This window comes from Xyrauchen texanus, chromosome 29 (assembly GCF_025860055.1).
Source record: "Xyrauchen texanus isolate HMW12.3.18 chromosome 29, RBS_HiC_50CHRs, whole genome shotgun sequence".
Lineage (NCBI taxonomy): Eukaryota > Metazoa > Chordata > Actinopteri > Cypriniformes > Catostomidae > Xyrauchen > Xyrauchen texanus.
Window position 1 is genome coordinate 4,744,848 of NC_068304.1, and position 12,290 is coordinate 4,757,137.

The 12,290-nt window shown below is 43.6% G+C and overlaps 8 non-coding genes across 8 annotated transcripts; 5 read left to right on the forward strand and 3 right to left on the reverse strand.

Moving 5' to 3' along the window:
* The first annotated feature begins 1,058 nt into the window (after positions 1-1,058).
* trnae-cuc (transfer RNA glutamic acid (anticodon CUC)) lies at positions 1,059-1,130 on the forward strand. Its single transcript has one exon. It is a non-coding gene; the product is annotated as a tRNA-Glu (tRNA).
* A 1,748-nt stretch (positions 1,131-2,878) lies between these two features.
* Positions 2,879-2,950, forward strand: trnae-cuc (transfer RNA glutamic acid (anticodon CUC)). Its single transcript has one exon. It is a non-coding gene; the product is annotated as a tRNA-Glu (tRNA).
* Positions 2,951-4,173: 1,223 nt separating this feature from the next.
* On the forward strand, positions 4,174-4,245 carry trnae-cuc (transfer RNA glutamic acid (anticodon CUC)). The gene has a single exon. It is a non-coding gene; the product is annotated as a tRNA-Glu (tRNA).
* A 1,745-nt stretch (positions 4,246-5,990) lies between these two features.
* trnae-cuc (transfer RNA glutamic acid (anticodon CUC)) lies at positions 5,991-6,062 on the forward strand. Its single transcript has one exon. It is a non-coding gene; the product is annotated as a tRNA-Glu (tRNA).
* A 1,004-nt stretch (positions 6,063-7,066) lies between these two features.
* trnay-gua (transfer RNA tyrosine (anticodon GUA)) lies at positions 7,067-7,153 on the reverse strand. Its single transcript is given in 2 exon segments — positions 7,067-7,102; positions 7,117-7,153. It is a non-coding gene; the product is annotated as a tRNA-Tyr (tRNA).
* Positions 7,154-7,817: 664 nt separating this feature from the next.
* Positions 7,818-7,889, forward strand: trnae-uuc (transfer RNA glutamic acid (anticodon UUC)). Its single transcript has one exon. It is a non-coding gene; the product is annotated as a tRNA-Glu (tRNA).
* Positions 7,890-9,808: 1,919 nt separating this feature from the next.
* Positions 9,809-9,895, reverse strand: trnay-gua (transfer RNA tyrosine (anticodon GUA)). Its single transcript is given in 2 exon segments — positions 9,809-9,844; positions 9,859-9,895. It is a non-coding gene; the product is annotated as a tRNA-Tyr (tRNA).
* A 1,741-nt stretch (positions 9,896-11,636) lies between these two features.
* trnay-gua (transfer RNA tyrosine (anticodon GUA)) lies at positions 11,637-11,723 on the reverse strand. The gene is given in 2 exon segments: positions 11,637-11,672; positions 11,687-11,723. It is a non-coding gene; the product is annotated as a tRNA-Tyr (tRNA).
* Positions 11,724-12,290: the final 567 nt, after the last annotated feature.

Below are 12,290 nucleotides of genomic sequence, written 5' to 3' on the forward strand. Positions count from 1 at the left end.
AGTTAGCTAGTTATCCTTAAAAAAACACACACACACACACACACACACACACACGCACACACACACACACAAACCAAAGCTTGGAAACAACCATAAACACTTCCATTTTCAGAGCTCAGTGGCTCAAGCAAAGGTTCCAGTATGATTGTAGTGGAAAAACTTGTCAGAAGTGCGATTCGAACGGACGCCTTAGACCGCTTGGCAGTCTTGAAATTTGACAAAATAAAACTGACCTTGTACGCACAGTTAGATAGAACATCAGTCTTTTAATCTGTAGGTTGTGAGTTTGACCATTAAATGGGGCTGGGCACAGCATGTTTTTAGGACAAATGACCTAAGGATGGCCAATGTGTCATCTACAGTCCTCCGCTCTACCAGCTGAGCTATCGAAGGCACAGTACTTCATTTGCATGATCCTAATACACAGAGCTGATGGATCCAAGGGAAATAAGGTTTGTAACGCCGTGAGAATCATGGAGAACATAAAAAGACAATCTAACCGAGACAACCAGGAGCCAAACCTAGAATCTTATGATCCATAGTCAGAAGCGTTAACAATTGCATCACAGTTCCGCTGCCCATTTGGCCCAGTTGACTTCATTTTGCTGATTCAAGAATGGCATTGAGCTCATTGATGTAGTGTGCTTGAAAAGTGCTAGTTACCTAGTTTTCCTTAAAAAAAACATACACACACACAATCCAAAGCTTGGAAACAACCATAAACTCTTTCATTTTCAGAGCTCAGTGGCTCAAGCAAAGGTTCCAGTATGATTGTAGTGGAAAAACTTGTCAGAAGTGCGATTCGATCGGACGCCTTAGACCGCTTGGCAGTCTTGAAATTTGACAAAATAAAACTGACCTTGTACACACAGTTATATAGAACATCAGTCTTTTAATCTGTAGGTTGTGAGTTTGACCCTTAAATGGGGCTGGGCACAGCATGTTTTTAGGACAAATGAAAGACCTTCTTTTCTGAAGGCAGAAAACACAATCTTGCGCTTCAACATATTTTACATGGCATCCACGGATGTTCTCATGGGCAGGTCAACACAAGCCCTTCCCTGGTGGTCTAGTGGCTAGGATTCGGCGCTCTCACCGCCGCGGCCCGGGTTCGATTCCCGGTCAGGGAATGTGTTTTTTTCGATCCAAAGCAGGCATCTCTTACACAAGGTAAATAATAAGCGAGATAGAGGGCAGGGCAAGTAGTGCCTAAAACAAAACACACTCCTTCAAGCCGCAATTGAACCAGCGACCTCAGGATGGCAAATGTATCATCTACAGTCCTCCGCTCTACCAGCTGAGCTATCAAAGGCACAGTACTTAGATTGCATGATCCTAATACACAGAGCTGATGGATCCAAGGGAAAGTAGGTTTGTAACGTGTGAGAGTCAGGGAGAACAAAAAAAGACAGTCTAACCGAGACAACCAGGAGCCAAACCTAGAATCTTATGATCCATAGTCAGAAGCGTTAACAATTGCGTCACAGTTCCACTGCCCATTTGGCCCAGATGACATCATTTTGCTGATTCAAGAGTGGCATTGAGCTCATTGATGTAGTGTGCTTGAAAAGTGCTAGTTACCTAGTTATCCTTAAAAACAAACATACACACACACAAACCAAAGCTTGGAAACAACCATAAACACTTCCAATTTCAGAGCTCAGTGGCTCAAGCAAAGGTTCCAGTATGATTGTAGTGGAAAAACTTGTCAGAAGTGCGATTCGAACGGATGCCTTAGACCGCTTGGCAGTCTTGAAATTTGACAAAATAAAACTGACCTTGTACGCACAGTTAGATAGAACATCAGTCTTTTAATCTGTAGGTTGTGAGTTTGACCCTTAAATGGGGCTGGGCACAGCATGTTTTTATGACAAATGAAAAACAAACTTGCGCTTCAACATATTTTACATCAGTCAGGGAGAACAAAAAAAGACAGTCTAACCAAGACAACCAGGAGCCAAACCTAGAATCTTATGATCCACATTCAGAAGCGTTAACAATTGCGTCAAAGTTCCGCTGCCCATTTGGCCCAGTTGACTTAATTTTGCTGATTCAAGAATGGCATTGAGCTCATTGATGTAGTGTGCTTGAAAAGTGCTAGTTACCTAGTTTTCCTTAAAAAAACATACACACACAAACTTGGAAACAACCATAAACACTTCCATTTTCAGAGTTCAGTGGCTCAAGCAAAGGTTCCAGTATGATTGTAGTGGAAAAACCAGCTGAGCTATCGAAGGCACAGTAATTCCTTTGCATGATCCTAATACACAGAGCTGATGGATCCAAGGGAAAGAAGGTTTGTAACGCCGTGAGAGTCAGGGAGAACAAAAAAAGACAATCTAACCGAGACAACCAGGAGCCAAACCTAGAATCTTATGATCCATAGTCAGAAGCGTTAACAATTGTGTCACAGCTCTGCTGCCCAGTTGACTTCATTTTGCTGATTCAAGAGTGGCATTGATGTAGTGTGCTTGAAAAGTGCTAGTTACCTAGTTTTCCTTAAAAAAAACATACACACACACAAACTTGGAAACAACCATAAACGCTTCCATTTTCAGAGCTCAGTAGCTCAAGCAAAGGTTCCAGAATGATTGTAGTGGAAAAACTTGTCAGAAGTGCGATTCGATCGGACGCCTTAGACCGCTTGGCAGTCTTGAAATTTGACAAAATAAAACTGACCTTGTACACACAGTTATATAGAACATCAGTCTTTTAATCTGTAGGTTGTGAGTTTGACCCTTAAATGGGGCTGGGCACAGCATGTTTTTAGGACAAATGAAAGACCTTCTTTTCTGAAGGCAGAAAACACAATCTTGCGCTTCAACATATTTTACATGGCATCCACGGATGCTCTCATGGGCAGGTCAACACAAGCCCTTCCCTGGTGGTCTAGTGACTAGGATTCGGCGCTCTCACCGCCGCGGCCCGGGTTCGATTCCCGGTCAGGGAATGTGTTTTTGTCGATCCAAAGCAGGCATCTCTTACACAAGGTAAATAATAAGCGAGATAGAGGGCAGGGCAAGTAGTGCCTAAAACAAAACACACTCCTTCAAGCCGCAATTGAACCAGCGACCTCAGGATGGCAAATGTATCATCTACAGTCCTCCGCTCTACCAGCTGAGCTATCGAAGGCACAGTACTTAGATTGCATGATCCTAATACACAGAGCTGATGGATCCAAGGGAAAGTAGGTTTGTAACGTGTGAGAGTCAGGGAGAACAAAAAAAGACAGTCTAACCGAGACAACCAGGAGCCAAACCTAGAATCTTATGATCCATAGTCAGAAGCGTTAACAATTGCGTCAAAGTTCCGCTGCCCATTTGGCCCAGTTGACTTAATTTTGCTGATTCAAGAATGGCATTGAGCTCATTGATGTAGTGTGCTTGAAAAGTGCTAGTTACCTAGTTTTCCTTAAAAAAAACATACACACACAAACTTGGAAACAACCATAAACACTTCCATTTTCAGAGTTCAGTGGCTCAAGCAAAGGTTCCAGTATGATTGTAGTGGAAAAACCAGCTGAGCTATCGAAGGCACAGTAATTCCTTTGCATGATCCTAATACACAGAGCTGATGGATCCAAGGGAAAGAAGGTTTGTAACGCCGTGAGAGTCAGGGAGAACAAAAAAGACAATCTAACCGAGACAACCAGGAGCCAAACCTAGAATCTTATGATCCATAGTCAGAAGCGTTAACAATTGTGTCACAGCTCTGCTGCCCAGTTGACTTCATTTTGCTGATTCAAGAGTGGCATTGATGTAGTGTGCTTGAAAAGTGCTAGTTACCTAGTTTTCCTTAAAAAAACATACACACACACAAACTTGGAAACAACCATAAACGCTTCCATTTTCAGAGCTCAGTAGCTCAAGCAAAGGTTCCAGTATGATTGTAGTGGAAAAACTTGTCAGAAGTGCGATTCGATCGGACGCCTTAGACCGCTTGGCAGTCTTGAAATTTGACAAAATAAAACTGACCTTGTACACACAGTTATATAGAACATCAGTCTTTTAATCTGTAGGTTGTGAGTTTGACCCTTAAATGGGGCTGGGCACAGCATGTTTTTAGGACAAATGAAAGACCTTCTTTTCTGAAGGCAGAAAACACAATCTTGCGCTTCAACATATTTTACATGGCATCCACGGATGCTCTCATGGGCAGGTCAACACAAGCCCTTCCCTGGTGGTCTAGTGGCTAGGATTCGGCGCTCTCACCGCCGCGGCCCGGGTTCGATTCCCGGTCAGGGAATGTGTTTTTGTCGATCCAAAGCAGGCATCTCTTACACAAGGTAAATAATAAGCGAGATAGAGGGCAGGGCAAGTAGTGCCTAAAACAAAACACACTCCTTCAAGCCGCAATTGAACCAGCGACCTCAGGATGGCAAATGTATCATCTACAGTCCTCCGCTCTACCAGCTGAGCTATCGAAGGCACAGTACTTAGATTGCATGATCCTAATACACAGAGCTGATGGATCCAAGGGAAAGTAGGTTTGTAACGTGTGAGAGTCAGGGAGAACAAAAAAAGACAGTCTAACCGAGACAACCAGGAGCCAAACCTAGAATCTTATGATCCATAGTCAGAAGCGTTAACAATTGCGTCACAGTTCCACTGCCCATTTGGCCCAGATGACATCATTTTGCTGATTCAAGAGTGGCATTGAGCTCATTGATGTAGTGTGCTTGAAAAGTGCTAGTTACCTAGTTATCCTTAAAAACAAGCATACACACACACAAACCAAAGCTTGGAAACAACCATAAACACTTCCATTTTCAGAGCTCAGTGGCTCAAGCAAAGGTTCCAGTATGATTGTAGTGGAAAAACTTGTCAGAAGTGCGATTCGAACGGATGCCTTAGACCGCTTGGCAGTCTTGAAATTTGACAAAATAAAACTGACCTTGTACGCACAGTTAGATAGAACATCAGTCTTTTAATCTGTAGGTTGTGAGTTTGACCCTTAAATGGGGCTGGGCACAGCATGTTTTTAGGACAAATGAAAAACAAACTTGCGCTTCAACATATTTTACATCAGTCAGGGAGAACAAAAAAGACAGTCTAACCAAGACAACCAGGAGCCAAACCTAGAATCTTATGATACACATTCAGAAGCGTTAACAATTGCGTCAAAGTTCCGCTGCCCATTTGGCCCAGTTGACTTAATTTTGCTGATTCAAGAATGGCATTGAGCTCATTGATGTAGTGTGCTTGAAAAGTGCTAGTTACCTAGTTTTCCTTAAAAAAACATACACACACAAACTTGGAAACAACCATAAACACTTCCATTTTCAGAGTTCAGTGGCTCAAGCAAAGGTTCCAGTATGATTGTAGTGGAAAAACCAGCTGAGCTATCGAAGGCACAGTAATTCCTTTGCATGATCCTAATACACAGAGCTGATGGATCCAAGGGAAAGAAGGTTTGTAACGCCGTGAGAGTCAGGGAGAACAAAAAAGACAATCTAACCGAGACAACCAGGAGCCAAACCTAGAATCTTATGATCCATAGTCAGAAGCGTTAACAATTGTGTCACAGCTCTGCTGCCCAGTTGACTTCATTTTGCTGATTCAAGAGTGGCATTGATGTAGTGTGCTTGAAAAGTGCTAGTTACCTAGTTTTCCTTAAAAAAACATACACACACACAAACTTGGAAACAACCATAAACGCTTCCATTTTCAGAGCTCAGTAGCTCAAGCAAAGGTTCCAGTATGATTGTAGTGGAAAAACTTGTCAGAAGTGCGATTCGATCGGACGCCTTAGACCGCTTGGCAGTCTTGAAATTTGACAAAATAAAACTGACCTTGTACACACAGTTATATAGAACATCAGTCTTTTAATCTGTAGGTTGTGAGTTTGACCCTTAAATGGGGCTGGGCACAGCATGTTTTTAGGACAAATGAAAGACCTTCTTTTCTGAAGGCAGAAAACACAATCTTGCGCTTCAACATATTTTACATGGCATCCACGGATGCTCTCATGGGCAGGTCAACACAAGCCCTTCCCTGGTGGTCTAGTGGCTAGGATTCGGCGCTCTCACCGCCGCGGCCTGGGTTCGATTCCCGGTCAGGGAATGTGTTTTTGTCGATCCAAAGCAGGCATCTCTTACACAAGGTAAATAATAAGCGAGATAGAGGGCAGGGCAAGTAGTGCCTAAAACAAAACACACTCCTTCAAGCCGCAATTGAACCAGCGACCTCAGGATGGCCAATGTATCATCTACAGTCCTCCGCTCTACCAGCTGAGCTATCGAAGGCACAGTACTCCATTTGCATGATCCTAATACACAGAGCTGATGGATCCAAGGGAAAGAAGGTTTGTAACGCCGTGAGAGTCAGGGAGAACAAAAAAAGACAATCTAACCGAGACAACCAGGAGCCAAACCTAGAATCTTATGATCCATAGTCAGAAGCGTTAACAATTGTGTCACAGTTCCTGCCCATTGGCCCAGTTGACTTCATTTTGCTGATTCAAGAGTGGCATTGAGCTCATTGATGTAGTGTGCTTGAAAAGTGCTAGTTACCTAGTTTTCCTTAAAAAAACATACACACACACAAACCAAAGCTTGGAAACAACCATAAACTCTTTCATTTTCAGAGCTCAGTGGCTCAAGCAAAGGTTCCAGTATGATTGTAGTGGAAAAACTTGTCAGAAGTGCGATTCGATCGGACGCTTTAGACCGCTTGGCAGTCTTGAAATTTGACAAAATAAAACTGACCTTGTACACACAGTTATATAGAACATCAGTCTTTTAATCTGTAGGTTGTGAGTTTGACCCTTAAATGGGGCTGGGCACAGCATGTTTTTAGGACAAATGAAAGACCTTCTTTTCTGAAGGCAGAAAACACAATCTTGCGCTTCAACATATTTTACATGGCATCCACGGATGCTCTCATGGGCAGGTCAACACCAGCCCTTCCCTGGTGGTCTAGTGGCTAGGATTCGGCACTTTCACCGCCCGGGTTCGATTCCCGGTCAAGGAATGTGTTTTTGTCGATCCAAAGCAGGCATCTCTTGCACAAGTTAAAGAATAAGCGAGATAGAGAGCATGGCAAGTAGTGCCTAAAAGAAAACACACTCCTTCGAGCCAGAATTGAACCAGCGACCTAAGGATTGCCAACGCATCATCTACAGTCCTCCGCTCTACCAGCTGAGCTATCGAAGGCACAGTTCTTCAGTTGCATGATCCTAATACACAGAGCTGATGGATCCAAGGGAAAGAAGGTTTGCAACGCCGTGAGAGTAAGGGAGAACAAAAAAAGACAATCTAACCGAGACAACCAGGAGCCAAACCTAGAATCTTATGATCCATAGTCAGAAGCGTTAACAATTGCGTCACAGTTCCGCTGCCCATTTGGCCCAGTTGACTTCATTTTGCTGATTCAAGAGTGGCATTGAGCTCATTGATGTAGTGTGCTTGAAAAGTGCTAGTTACCTAGTTTTCCTTAAAAAAACATACACACACACAAACCAAAGCTTGGAAACAACCATAAACACTTCCATTTTCAGAGCTCAGTGGCTCAAGCAAAGGTTCCAGTATGATTGTAGTGGAAAAACTTGTCAGAAGTGCGATTCGATCGGACGCCTTAGACCGCTTGGCAGTCTTGAAATTTGACAAAATAAAACTGACCTTGTACACACAGTTATATAGAACATCAGTCTTTTAATCTGTAGGTTGTGAGTTTGACCCTTAAATGGGGCTGGGCACAGCATGTTTTTAGGACAAATGAAAGACCTTCTTTTCTGAAGGCAGAAAACACAATCTTGCGCTTCAACATATTTTACATGGCATCCACGGATGCTCTCATGGGCAGGTCACCACAAGCCCTTCCCTGGTGGTCTAGTGGCTAGGATTCGGTGCTTTCACCGCCGCGGCCCGGGTTCGATTCCCGGTCAGGGAATGTGTTTTAGTCGATCCAAAGCAGGCATCCCTTACACAAGGTAAAGAATAAGCGAGATAGAGGGCAAGGCAAGTAGTGCCTAAAAGAAAACACACTCCTTCGAGCAGGAATTGAACCAGTGACCTAAGGATGGCCAATGTATCATCTACAGTCCTCCGCTCTACCAGCTGAGCTATCGAAGGCACAGTTCTTCAGTTGCATGATCCTAATACACAGAGCTGATGGATCCAAGGGAAAGAAGGTTTGTAACGCCGTGAGAGTCAGGGAGAACAAAAAAAGACAATCTAACCGAGACAACCAGGAGCCAAACCTAGAATCTTATGATCCATAGTCAGAAGCGTTAACAATTGCGTCACAGTTCCGCTGCCCATTTGGCCCAGTTGACTTCATTTTGCTGATTCAAGAGTGGCATTGAGCTCATTGATGTAGTGTGCTTGAAAAGTGCTAGTTACCTAGTTTTCCTTAAAAAAAACATACACACACACAAACCAAAGCTTGGAAACAACCATAAACACTTCCATTTTCAGAGCTCAGTGGCTCAAGCAAAGGTTCCAGTATGATTGTAGTGGAAAAACTTGTCAGAAGTGCGATTCGATCGGACGCCTTAGACCGCTTGGCAGTCTTGAAATTTGACAAAATAAAACTGACCTTGTACACACAGTTATATAGAACATCAGTCTTTTAATCTGTAGGTTGTGAGTTTGACCCTTAAATGGGGCTGGGCACAGCATGTTTTTAGGACAAATGAAAGACCTTCTTTTCTGAAGGCAGAAAACACAATCTTGCGCTTCAACATATTTTACATGGCATCCACGGATGCTCTCATGGGCAGGTCACCACAAGCCCTTCCCTGGTGGTCTAGTGGCTAGGATTCGGCACTTTCACCGCCCGGGTTCGATTCCCGGTCAGGGAATGTGTTTTTGTCGATCCAAAGCAGGCATCCCTTACACAAGGTAAAGAATAAGCGAGATAGAGGGCAAGGCAAGTAGTGCCTAAAAGAAAACACACTCCTTCGAGCAGGAATTGAACCAGTGACCTAAGGATGGCCAATGTATCATCTACAGTCCTCCGCTCTACCAGCTGAGCTATCGAAGGCACAGTACTCCATTTGCATGATCCTAATACACAGAGCTGATGGATCCAAGGGAAAGAAGGTTTGTAACGCCGTGAGAGTCAGGGAGAACAAAAAAGACAATCTAACCGAGACAACCAGGAGCCAAACCTAGAATCTTATGATCCATAGTCAGAAGCGTTAACAATTGCGTCACAGTTCCGCTACCCATTTGGCCCAGTTGACTTCATTTTGCTGATTCAAGAATGGCATTGAGCTCATTGATGTAGTGTGCTTGAAAAGTGCTAGTTACCTAGTTTTCCTTAAAAAAACATACACACACACAAACCAAAGCTTGGAAACAACCATAAACTCTTTCATTTTCAGAGCTCAGTGGCTCAAGCAAAGGTTCCAGTATGATTGTAGTGGAAAAACTTGTCAGAAGTGCGATTCGATCGGACGCCTTAGACCGCTTGGCAGTCTTGAAATTTGACAAAATAAAACTGACCTTGTACACACAGTTATATAGAACATCAGTCTTTTAATCTGTAGGTTGTGAGTTTGACCCTTAAATGGGGCTGGGCACAGCATGTTTTTAGGACAAATGAAAGACCTTCTTTTCTGAAGGCAGAAAACACAATCTTGCGCTTCAACATATTTTACATGGCATCCACGGATGCTCTCATGGGCAGGTCAACACCAGCCCTTCCCTGGTGGTCTAGTGGCTAGGATTCGGCACTTTCACCGCCCGGGTTCGATTCCCGGTCAAGGAATGTGTTTTTGTCGATCCAAAGCAGGCATCTCTTGCACAAGTTAAAGAATAAGCGAGATAGAGAGCATGGCAAGTAGTGCCTAAAAGAAAACACACTCCTTCGAGCCAGAATTGAACCAGCGACCTAAGGATTGCCAACGCATCATCTACAGTCCTCCGCTCTACCAGCTGAGCTATCGAAGGCACAGTTCTTCAGTTGCATGATCCTAATACACAGAGCTGATGGATCCAAGGGAAAGAAGGTTTGTAACGCCGTGAGAGTCAGGGAGAACAAAAAAGACAATCTAACCGAGACAACCAGGAGCCAAACCTAGAATCTTATGATCAATAGTCAGAAGCGTTAACAATTGCGTCACAGTTCCGCTGCCCATTTGGCCCAGTTGACTTCATTTTGCTGATTCAAGAGTGGCATTGAGCTCATTGATGTAGTGTGCTTGAAAAGTGCTAGTTACCTAGTTTTCCTTAAAAAAAACATACACACACACAAACCAAAGCTTGGAAACAACCATAAACACTTCCATTTTCAGAGCTCAGTGGCTCAAGCAAAGGTTCCAGTATGATTGTAGTGGAAAAACTTGTCAGAAGTGCGATTCGATCGGACGCCTTAGACCGCTTGGCAGTCTTGAAATTTGACAAAATAAAACTGACCTTGTACACACAGTTATATAGAACATCAGTCTTTTAATCTGTAGGTTGTGAGTTTGACCCTTAAATGGGGCTGGGCACAGCATGTTTTTAGGACAAATGAAAGACCTTCTTTTCTGAAGGCAGAAAACACAATCTTGCGCTTCAACATATTTTACATGGCATCCACGGATGCTCTCATGGGCAGGTCACCACAAGCCCTTCCCTGGTGGTCTAGTGGCTAGGATTCGGCACTTTCACCGCCACGGCCGGGTTCGATTCCCGGTCAGGGAATGTGTTTTAGTCGATCCAAAGCAGGCATCCCTTACACAAGGTAAAGAATAAGCGAGATAGAGGGCAAGGCAAGTAGTGCCTAAAAGAAAACACACTCCTTCGAGCAGGAATTGAACCAGTGACCTAAGGATGGCCAATGTATCATCTACAGTCCTCCGCTCTACCAGCTGAGCTATCGAAGGCACAGTACTCCATTTGCATGATCCTAATACACAGAGCTGATGGATCCAAGGGAAAGAAGGTTTGTAACGCCGTGAGAGTCAGGGAGAACAAAAAAGACAATCTAACCGAGACAACCAGGAGCCAAACCTAGAATCTTATGATCCATAGTCAGAAGCGTTAACAATTGCGTCACAGTTCCGCTACCCATTTGGCCCAGTTGACTTCATTTTGCTGATTCAAGAATGGCATTGAGCTCATTGATGTAGTGTGCTTGAAAAGTGCTAGTTACCTAGTTTTCCTTAAAAAAACATACACACACACAAACCAAAGCTTGGAAACAACCATAAACTCTTTCATTTTCAGAGCTCAGTGGCTCAAGCAAAGGTTCCAGTATGATTGTAGTGGAAAAACTTGTCAGAAGTGCGATTCGATCGGACGCCTTAGACCGCTTGGCAGTCTTGAAATTTGACAAAATAAAACTGACCTTGTACACACAGTTATATAGAACATCAGTCTTTTAATCTGTAGGTTGTGAGTTTGACCCTTAAATGGGGCTGGGCACAGCATGTTTTTAGGACAAATGAAAGACCTTCTTTTCTGAAGGCAGAAAACACAATCTTGCGCTTCAACATATTTTACATGGCATCCACGGATGCTCTCATGGGCAGGTCAACACCAGCCCTTCCCTGGTGGTCTAGTGGCTAGGATTCGGCACTTTCACCGCCCGGGTTCGATTCCCGGTCAAGGAATGTGTTTTTGTCGATCCAAAGCAGGCATCTCTTGCACAAGTTAAAGAATAAGCGAGATAGAGAGCATGGCAAGTAGTGCCTAAAAGAAAACACACTCCTTCGAGCCAGAATTGAACCAGCGACCTAAGGATTGCCAACGCATCATCTACAGTCCTCCGCTCTACCAGCTGAGCTATCGAAGGCACAGTTCTTCAGTTGCATGATCCTAATACACAGAGCTGATGGATCCAAGGGAAAGAAGGTTTGTAACGCCGTGAGAGTCAGGGAGAACAAAAAAGACAATCTAACCGAGACAACCAGGAGCCAAACCTAGAATCTTATGATCAATAGTCAGAAGCGTTAACAATTGCGTCACAGTTCCGCTGCCCATTTGGCCCAGTTGACTTCATTTTGCTGATTCAAGAGTGGCATTGAGCTCATTGATGTAGTGTGCTTGAAAAGTGCTAGTTACCTAGTTTTCCTTAAAAAAACATACACACACACAAACCAAAGCTTGGAAACAACCATAAACACTTCCATTTTCAGAGCTCAGTGGCTCAAGCAAAGGTTCCAGTATGATTGTAGTGGAAAAACTTGTCAGAAGTGCGATTCGATCGGACGCCTTAGACCGCTTGGCAGTCTTGAAATTTGACAAAATAAAACTGACCTTGTACACACAGTTATATAGAACATCAGTCTTTTAATCTGTAGGTTGTGAGTTTGACCCTTAAATGGGGCTGGGCACAGCATGTTTTTAGGACAAATGAAAG